This window comes from Asparagus officinalis, chromosome 1 (genome assembly GCF_001876935.1).
Source record: "Asparagus officinalis chromosome 1, Aspof.V1, whole genome shotgun sequence".
Taxonomy (NCBI): Eukaryota; Viridiplantae; Streptophyta; class Magnoliopsida; order Asparagales; family Asparagaceae; genus Asparagus; species Asparagus officinalis.
Window position 1 is genome coordinate 8,897,787 of NC_033794.1, and position 9,732 is coordinate 8,907,518.

The 9,732-nt window shown below is 36.6% G+C and overlaps 1 long non-coding RNA gene across 1 annotated transcript; it reads right to left on the reverse strand.

The window, feature by feature from the left end:
* On the reverse strand, nt 8,665-9,483 carry LOC109833159. The gene is made up of 3 exons (XR_002245145.1): nt 9,313-9,483; nt 9,105-9,121; nt 8,665-8,736 (listed from the first exon to the last, which is right to left on the reverse strand). It is a non-coding gene; the product is annotated as an uncharacterized LOC109833159 (long non-coding RNA).

Sequence of the window (9,732 nt, forward strand, 5' to 3'; positions counted from 1 at the left end):
CTCTCTTTTTGGCGCTTTGGTTCCGAGACTTGTTCTCTTTCGCTGTTTCGTGTATTTGAGCGAATTGTTAACTTGTATGCTTCGCCGCGAGACCGACCGTCGAACGCGCGTTGGTTAATATACGCATGTTGATCGATGCGCGCGGACTGATTGGCGTGCACGTGTTGACTGACGCGCACGAGCTGGTTGACGTGCACGCGTTGACCGACGTGCACGAGTTGGTTTGACGTGCACGCGTTTGACCGACGCGTGTTTGCGGTGAAAGTTGATGTTTCCATTGTTATCGAATCTATTACAACTTTAGTCGTTACAATAAACTCGAATAAAATAAAAAGTCGATCTTTTTATAAGATTTCCTTACACAATGAAAATAAAAAGTTTACAACTTTATCAAACAAACACAGAGATCGTTTATCGGTCTTCTGCTTGCGTGGATGTCTTTGCCTGTGCCGGGGTTTATCCGTGGACCACCGTCGATCAGATCTGATTGCTGAAAAATTGGGCAGAGCTTCGTCTATCCGCGAAGGGATCGAGAAAACTGTAGCGCCTATCTCGATAAAAGCGAGATATTTGCTCTTCTTAGTATTACCACAACGGGATAATACTAAGGATTGGGTGCGGGTGATGTAGATCTGACGAAGAACTCTCTTGCGTTGAAGAACTAGATCCGATCTCTCCTCCTCCTCTCTTAAAATCTGTGCACTTTAAGTCTTCAATCCGGCAGGGCTTCGCCGAGGCACGAGAATTCCAGATCCTTAAAAAATAAGGCCTAAGGCTTGTATTTATAGGCTTGAGGGGATAACGGAGCGGTTAAAACTGATCGAAAACCGTCAAAAACATGTCCCAAGTGCGAGACAGTCTGTACCCTATTTAGTATTTTAGCTCTAATTCTTTCATCTGAACTCGGATTTGAGTGATTCAAGATGTGTTGGAAAGCTGACAAAGAGATATACAACTTTCATGTTTTGAGTTTCTTAAGATTCTAATGGGAGCATGGTCAAAACAGCTCCATAAGTTCCGAGACACATTTGGGTGTCTCGGCCAGGTCCGAGACACCTTTGGGTGTCTCGGCGCTATTTTAGGCATAACTTCCTGATATGACCTCCAAATGACCTGATTCCAGATGGGTTGGAAAGTTGACAAAAATATCTAAAACTTTTCTGTTTTGAGTTTCTTCATATTCAAAATTAATCATAATAAAAACAGCTCCACAAGTTCCGAGATACCTTTGAGTGTCTCGGCCAGGTCCGAGACACCTTTGGGTGTCTCGGCGCTATTTTAGGCATAACATTCTCATATGACCTCCAAATGACCTGATTCCAGATGGGTTGGAAATATGACAAAAGTATCTACAACTTTCCTGTTTTAAGTTTCTTCAGTTTCAAAACAAATCATGGTCAAAATAGCTCCACAAGTTCCGAGACACCTTTCGGTGTCTCGGCCAGGTCCGAGACACCTTTGGGTGTCTCGGAACTATTTTAGGCATAACTTCCTCATATGACCTCCAAATGATCTGATTTCAGATGGGTTGGAAATTTGACAAAAATATCTACAACTTTCCTGTTTTGAGTTTCTTCAGATTAAAAACGAATCATGATCAAAACAGCTCCAAAAGTTTTGAGACACCTTTGGGTGTCTCGACCAGGTCCGAGACACCTTTGGGTGTCTCGGCGCTATTTTAGGCATAACTTCCTCATATGACCTCCAAATAATCTGATTCCAGATGATTTAGAAAGCTCACAAAAATATCTATAACTTTCCTGTTTTGAGTTTCTTCAGATTCAAAACGAATCATGGTCAAAACAGCTCCACAAGTACCGAGACACCTCGGGTGTCCCAGTTCAGCCTGAGACGTTCCGTTATGCCTGTTTGTTTGTTTTCGCCGTAACTTCTTCATCCGAACTCGGATTTGAACGATTCAAAGTGCGTTGGAAATCCGACGAGGAGTTCTATAAGCTCCAATGATTAGATCATCTGTGGAATAAATGAGACACGAAGGGTATTTCGTCTTTTGTAAGTGACATGGGGCTCCCGATCAGTTCGTATCTTTATTATTCTAAAACTCCGTTACTTCACATAGTTTGCCGATTCACTTCAAGCGTTCGTCGACGTCAATCAAGATTCTGTGAACCAGATGGTGACGTTCATCGTCTTCTCTTAGCTTTGAGCTGTTCGTGGAGACCTATAGGCAATTTTCGATGCCTACAACGCGCACGAGATGATTTGACGTACGCGCGCTGACCGACGCGCACGGGCCGAATGGCGTGTGTGCGTTGAGCGACGCGTGTGAGCTGATTAGGTGAATCTTCTTGACTCGCCCATTCATCGCTTCGAGTTTCGTGCGGGCTCTCATAGACAATTTTAGACGCCTACATACATCATCGGTGATTCTACAATATTTATCATCTGGACACTTATTATTAACATCTCTATCCACTTTCTTATTGCAGCCTTTGCAAACATAGAACCACTGCTCAACTCTATTATGAATGGTAGTTATCGTTGCCTTAAAGATGCAATAGTATGTCTGTATATTGGTAAATTATTTTTAGGTTTAATTGTATAAATTTTAGAGTATGCTTTCTAAGATCATACATCTTTCGAATGTTATAATGGTTGTATATATAAGTAATTTGAATTTCTGCTGCATTTATATAGAGCCTTAATAGATATGCTTTTGTCTTGGCAACTTACTCTAAAAGAGTGTTACATATTAGCTTTAAAATATAATATTTTTTACGGTGTTATATGGATGTTTGGTTAGTTTACTTACTATTCTCTTATTTCTTCAGTAAGTTGTATCTTTGGATTAATATATATTATTGACGTAATTTACGATGACATGCATATCTCCTCTATATATTTGAGATAGATATAAGGTGAATTTTATATTTAGTGGCCTTTAATAAGAATTTTAGTAATGAAATATACTACCTTCATAGATATAAGGTGAATTTTATATTTAGTGGCCTTTAATAAGAATTTTAGTAATGAAATATACTACCTTCATATTTAGAGATCTTGAATTCTAATAGTGCTATTACATCATTATCTTTGATCGTGTCTTTAAGAATTGATCCTTCGTTAGTAGTCATACATCTAAATAAAGTCACACGCAGGGTCGTGACGCTATATAAGAAAAAGAAAAAGGTCGATTTTATATTTTTTGCTTACGCAGAGTCATGACATAGTAATTTTTTTTATCTTCCATAAAGAATGTTTCTTTAATTGGAACAAAGTTATTGAATATATTTTTCAGGGGGTATTCTGTCAGTGTTTCTTTGATAAATATAACTTATGTTAGTGTTAATTGAAGTGTTTCATGGACGTTCCAAATTCCATTCGAAATGAAATCCACTTGAATCTTTTGAAGAATATCTCTGAATTTTCTAATAATTCTCCATACATAGATCTTTATAATTTTTTACCCTACAAATATTATTATCATTAGAGATCAATATTTATAAATTATAATCAATTAATATTAAGCTATTATATTATAGTCTTTTATCGGTTTTTTGCGATTTATTCTTCTATCAATTAATGATACTTATGTATTTTTGCTGCTCTAACATATTGGTAAAATTATATGCGGTTACTTTAATTTATACAATAACATTAATTTTTAATATATCATATATTTATAAATTTTTATTCTTTAACTAGATATTTTAATATGTTATTATTACTATTTTTTACCATTCGTCAATACACACTAACCTTTCAATCAAATACATGAGAGAATCTCCCACTCTTGGCATTCAATCAGATCTTCGCATTGCTATCACATTGCAACCTAAACGGCAAATCAACTACAGCCTGCAATATGATGTACCAAGTAGTATCCAATGTATCGTGTTGTATGAAATTTTCTATATTATGTATATAAAGATGATTTTTGTGTATATTGTATCAAATGCACTATCCAATGTATCATGTTGTATAAAATTTTCTATTAGAAATTTATCAGTGTATCTAGTAGAAATGTATATAGTAGAAATGTATACAATGTTTCGATAGTGGTGATTTTGGATTATTTCCATAGTGTCTTCATGGATTAATTTCATTCAATGTTATGTGCAAGTGATAATTGTATGAGAAGTGATAATCTATAATGAACTTGATAAGCACTGAGCAAGTTGTATTGGCTACTCAGCTTGTGTATATTCATCAGTTTTTTTAGGCCATGCAACACTCGATGACCTACATTATGTATCGCGTGACCAATTATCCACCTCGGTGAAAAAAACTGATTTGGTTTTAGACAACTTAAGGTGCAGAATTTCCAGAGAGCATAAGGTGCTATACTTTGCCAATAAGGTGCTATACTTTGCCAATAAAGTGTTATACTTTGCCATATAGTGCTATACTTTGGCCAAAAGGTGTTATACTTTCGCATAAAGTGTTATACTTTGCCAAAAGATTTAAAATTGCGCGAGGACGCCCTGTCGTGGTGGATGATTGGTCAATAAACATGTAACGTAGGCCATCGAGTGTTTGCGTTGCGGTGAAAAAAACTGGTTTGGTTTTAGACAACTTAAGGTGCAGAATTTCCAGAGAGCATAAGGTGCTATACTTTACCAATAAGGTGCTATACTTTGCTAATAAAGTACTATATTTTGCCATATAGTGTTATACTTTGGCCATAAGGTGCTATACTTTCCCATAAAGTGCTATACTTTGCCAAAAGCTTCAAAATTGCGCGAGGACCTCCCATCACGGTGGATGATTGGTCAATAAACACGTAACGTAGGTCATCGAGTGTTTGCATTGCGGTGAAAAAAACTAATTTGGTTTTAGACAAATTAAGGTGCAGAATTTTCAGAGAGTATAAGGCGCTATACTTTGCCAATAAGGTGCTACACTTTGTCAATAAAGTGCTATACTTTACCATATAGTGCTATACTTTGGCCATAAGGTGCTATACTTTCCCATAAAGTGCTATACTTTGCCAAAAGCTTCAAAATTACGCGAAGACCTCCCGTCGTGGTGGATGATTGGTCAATAAACACGTAACGTAGGTCATCGAGTATTTGTGTTGTGGTAAAAAAAACTAATTTGGTTTTAGACAACTTAAGGTGCAGAATTTTCAGAGAGCATAAGGTGCTATACTTTGCCAATAAGGTGTTATACTTTATCAATAAAGTGCTATACTTTATCATATAGTGTTATATTTTGGCCATAAGGTGCAATACTTTGCCAAAAGCTTCAAAATTGCGCGAGGACCTCCCGTCACGGTGGATGATTGGTCAATAAATACGTAACGTAGGTCTTCGAGTGTTTGTGTTGCGGTGAAAAAAAACTGATTTGGTTTTAGACAACTTAAGGTGCAGAATTTCCACAGAGCATAAGGTGTTATACTTTGCCAATATGGTGGTATACTTTTCCAATTAAGTGCTATATTTTGCCATATAGTGCTATACTTTGGTCATAAGGTGCTATACTTTCCCATAAAGTGCTATACTTTTCCAAAATCTTCAAAATTATACGAGGACCCCCCGTCACGGTGGATGATTGGTCAATAAACATGTAACGTAGGTCATCGAGTGTTTGCGTTACGGTGTAAAAACTGATTTGGTTTTAGACAACTTAAGGTGCAGAATTTCCAGAGAGCATAAGGTGCTATATTTTACCAATAAGGTGATATACTTTGCTAATAAAGTGCTATACTTTGCCATATAGTGTTATACTTTGGTTATAAGGTGTTATACTTTCCCATAAAGTATTATACTTTGCCAAAAGCTTCAAAATTGCGCGAGGACCCCCGTCGTGGTGGATGATTGGTCAATAAATACGTAACGTAGGTTATCGAGTGTTTGCGTTACGGTGAAAAAAACTGATTTGGTTTTAGACAACTTAAGGTGCAGAATTTCCAGAGAGCATAAGGTGCTATATTTTGCCAATAAAGTGTTATACTTTGCCAATTAAGTGCTATACTTTACCATATAGTGCTATACTTTGGCCATAAGGTGCTATATTTTCCCATAAAGTGCTATACTTTACCAAAAGCTTTAAAATTGTGCGAGGACCCCCTGTCACAGTGGATGATTGGTCAATAAACACGTAATATAGGTCATCGAGTGTTTGCGTTACGGTGAAAAAAACTGATTTGGTTTTAGACAACTTAAGGTGCAGAATTTTCAGAAAGCATAAGGTAATATATTTTGCCAATAAGGTGCTATACTTTGTCAATAAAGTGCTATACTTTGCCATATAGTGCTATACTTTGGCCATAAGGTGCTATATTTTCCCATAAAGTGCTATACTTTGCCAAAATCTTCAAAATTGCGCGAGGACCCCCCGTCACGGTGGATGATTGGTCAATAAACATGTAACGTAGGTCATCGTGGATGATTGGTCAATAAACATGTAACGTAGGTCATCGAGTGTTTGCGTTGCGGTGTAAAAACTGATTTGGTTTTAGACAACTTAAGGTGCAGAATTTTGCGTTGCGGTGTAAAAACTGATTTGGTTTTAGACAACTTAAGGTGCAGAATTTCCAGAGAGCATAAGGTTCTATACTTTACCAATAAGGTGCTATACTTTGCCAATAAAGTGTTATACTTTGCTATATAGTGTTATACTTTGGTCATAAGGTGCTATACTTTCCCATAAAGTACTATACTTTCCCATAAAGTACTATACTTTGCCAAAAATTTCAAAATTGCGCGAGGACCCCCCGTCGCGGTGGATGATTGGTCAATAAATACGTAACGTAGGTTATCGAGTGTTTGCGTTGCGGTGAAAAAAACTGATTTGGTTTTAGACAACTTAAGGTGCATAATTTCCAGAGAGCATAAGGTGCTATACTTTGCCAATAAGGTGCTATACTTTGCCAATTAAGTGCTATACTTTACCATATAGTGCTATACTTTGGTCATAAGGTGCTATATTTTTCCATAAAGTGCTATACTTTGCCAAAATCTTCAAAATTGCGTGAGGACCCCCCGTCACGGTGGATGATTGGTCAATAAACACGTAACATAGGTCATCGAGTGTTTGCGTTGCGGTGAAAAAAACTGATTTGGTTTTAGATAACTTAAGGTGCAGAATTTCCAGAGAGCATAAGGTGCTATACTTTGCCAATAAGGTGCTATACTTTGTCAATAAAGTGCTATACTTTGCCATATAGTGCTATACTTTGGTCATAAGGTGCTATACTTTCCCATAAAGTGTTATACTTTGCCAAAAGCTTCAAAATTGCGTGAGGACCCCCCGTCGGGGTGGATGATTGGTCAATAAACACGTAACGTAGGTCATCGAGTGTTTGCGTTGTGGTGAAAAAAACTAATTTGGTTTTAGACAACTTAAGATGCAGAATTTTCAGAGAGCATAAGGTACTATATTTTGCGAATAAGGTGCTATACTTTGCCAATAAAGTGCTATACTTTACCATATAGTACTATTCTTTGGCCATAAGGTGCTATACTTTCCCATAAAGTGCTATACTTTGTCAAAATCTTCAAAATTGCACGAGGACCTCCCGTCGAGGTGGATAATTAGTCAGGCGACACATAACGTAGGTCATCGAGTGTTTGCATGGCCCTAAAAAAACTAATTTGGTTTATCGTAATAAGTTTCTAAATTTTTAGAGACCATAAGGTGCTATACTTTATCGATAAGGTGCTATACTATTGCCATAAGATGCTATACTTTATCATAAGGTGCTATACTTTATCAATAAGCTGCTATACTTTCTCATAAAGTGTTATACTTTGCCAAAAGCTAAAAAATTGAGCGAGGACTCATCGTCGAGGTGGATAATTGGTCACACGACACATAACGTAGGTCCTTGAGTGTTTGCATGGCCCTAAAAAAACTAATTTAGTTTATCGCAACGCAATAAGTTGTAGGTCATCCTAAGACCATAAGGTGTTATACTTTATCGATAATGTGCTATACTATTGCCATAAGGTGCTATACTTTGCCATAAGGTGCTATACTTTATCAATAAGCTGCTATACTTTCCTATAAAGTACTATACTTTGCCAAAAGCTAGAAAATTGAGCGAGGACCCCTCGTTGAGGTGAATAATTTATCACGCGTTACATGACGTAGTTGAATATAATATATCTCTTTTTCTATGTAACAACATCAACTCTTATACGTAAAACATGACCTCTGAAAAAACTGAACCTCATACACATGAGACATATATAAATGTTACGCATCAACCAAATATCGTAAAATTATCCAATAGCACTAGTTTTGGTATGGAACAATACCATGAGCTATGAATGTACACATTTGATACAAAATACAAGATCTGAAACACATTTCATCGACATATAACCACTGGTGGCCCTTATAATATGCTTCAAAAAAAATAACTGATTACAACATTTCATAGATATATAACCACTCGTGGCCCTTATAACATTATCGTATCAAATATCCGAAGCAAGCAATTAGCAACTGCTGACATGTTTACGCTTCTAGATGAGGCGCTTCGGAGTTTACTACTTTAAGGCTATCCAGACTATCCAATTTCTAATTATTCCTCAATAAAGAAACATGTTTTCATACTCAATCCACATTTAGTTCTGAAACCAATGTATTCATGATTACAACATGCACAATAATTACAATATTTTCTAGTAGATTTTTTGATTTCTCCGAGACAAATGCAATCGCAATCTTTCCTCCTAGAAGTTCATATTCTGATGAATGAATGAATGTGTGCCATTGATGATGGAATATATGTATCCCATCATGAAAATGTTGCAATCTACGCTCCTGCACAAACAAATGCCACAATTAATGATTGCATGATAAGAAAATTTTATTAACTATCAATTCTAACTTATCGTGCATTTCCAAAGCAAAATACATGAAAGTAATATCAAGAAACACTAGCATAAGAGGCTTCATACCACTTTCAAAGGAATCATCTATAAGCTTTTATGCAATATCAATTCTAACTTATCATGTATTTCCAAATCAAAATACATGAAAGTAATATCGATTTTGATGTCGTAATGCTTCAAATTATCAAAACCCACAAGAACAATAAGAATCTGAAGGACCACCAAGCAATAAGAAAATTAGAATTTTTATGTTGCAACTCGTCACCATTCCCAACACCAACAAATAAGAATAATCACCTTGTAACTCTGTACGCCTGCAAAAAGAGGGTGGATTTTCACATCAATCATCAACTCCAAGGAAAATTGTATTCATAAATGCAAGTAAGAACTATAGTTCTAATTTTAAAACATAATGTCTAGAGAGGAACCACAGTTATGTAAGTCATGGTCGATATCTCATGAATGTACAGATCTTATGAGCAATTGAGCATCAAATAAAGGTTACCTTCACTTTTTCCAATAGTTTTTTGACATCAACATTCTTTTTGAAGAGATCACGGACAGGCTGCAAGTTGCAGGTTCATGAGATTTTAGAATGACAGAACAATAAATTAGAATTTGAGTAACCAACAATCATCAAAATCAAATATTGATAAGAGAGAACACTAAGCGTAAATTCAACAAACAAGTGGTGGGCAAAGAGTTGAACTAACTTGACTTGTAATGGAGAACAACATAACCCACCTCCTTCTGCCGAACCCACTTCCTTTGAGCGCCAAGGATCCTCACCATCGTCGCCGGCTTATGCGAAAGATGCTCCTTACAAAGCCAGACGATCTTCGACCTCTGCCATTACTTCGGATGCTCCTCAAGCTCCGTCCACTGGTGATGCGGCATAAACATGTACCAAAAAGGTTGCAAGTGC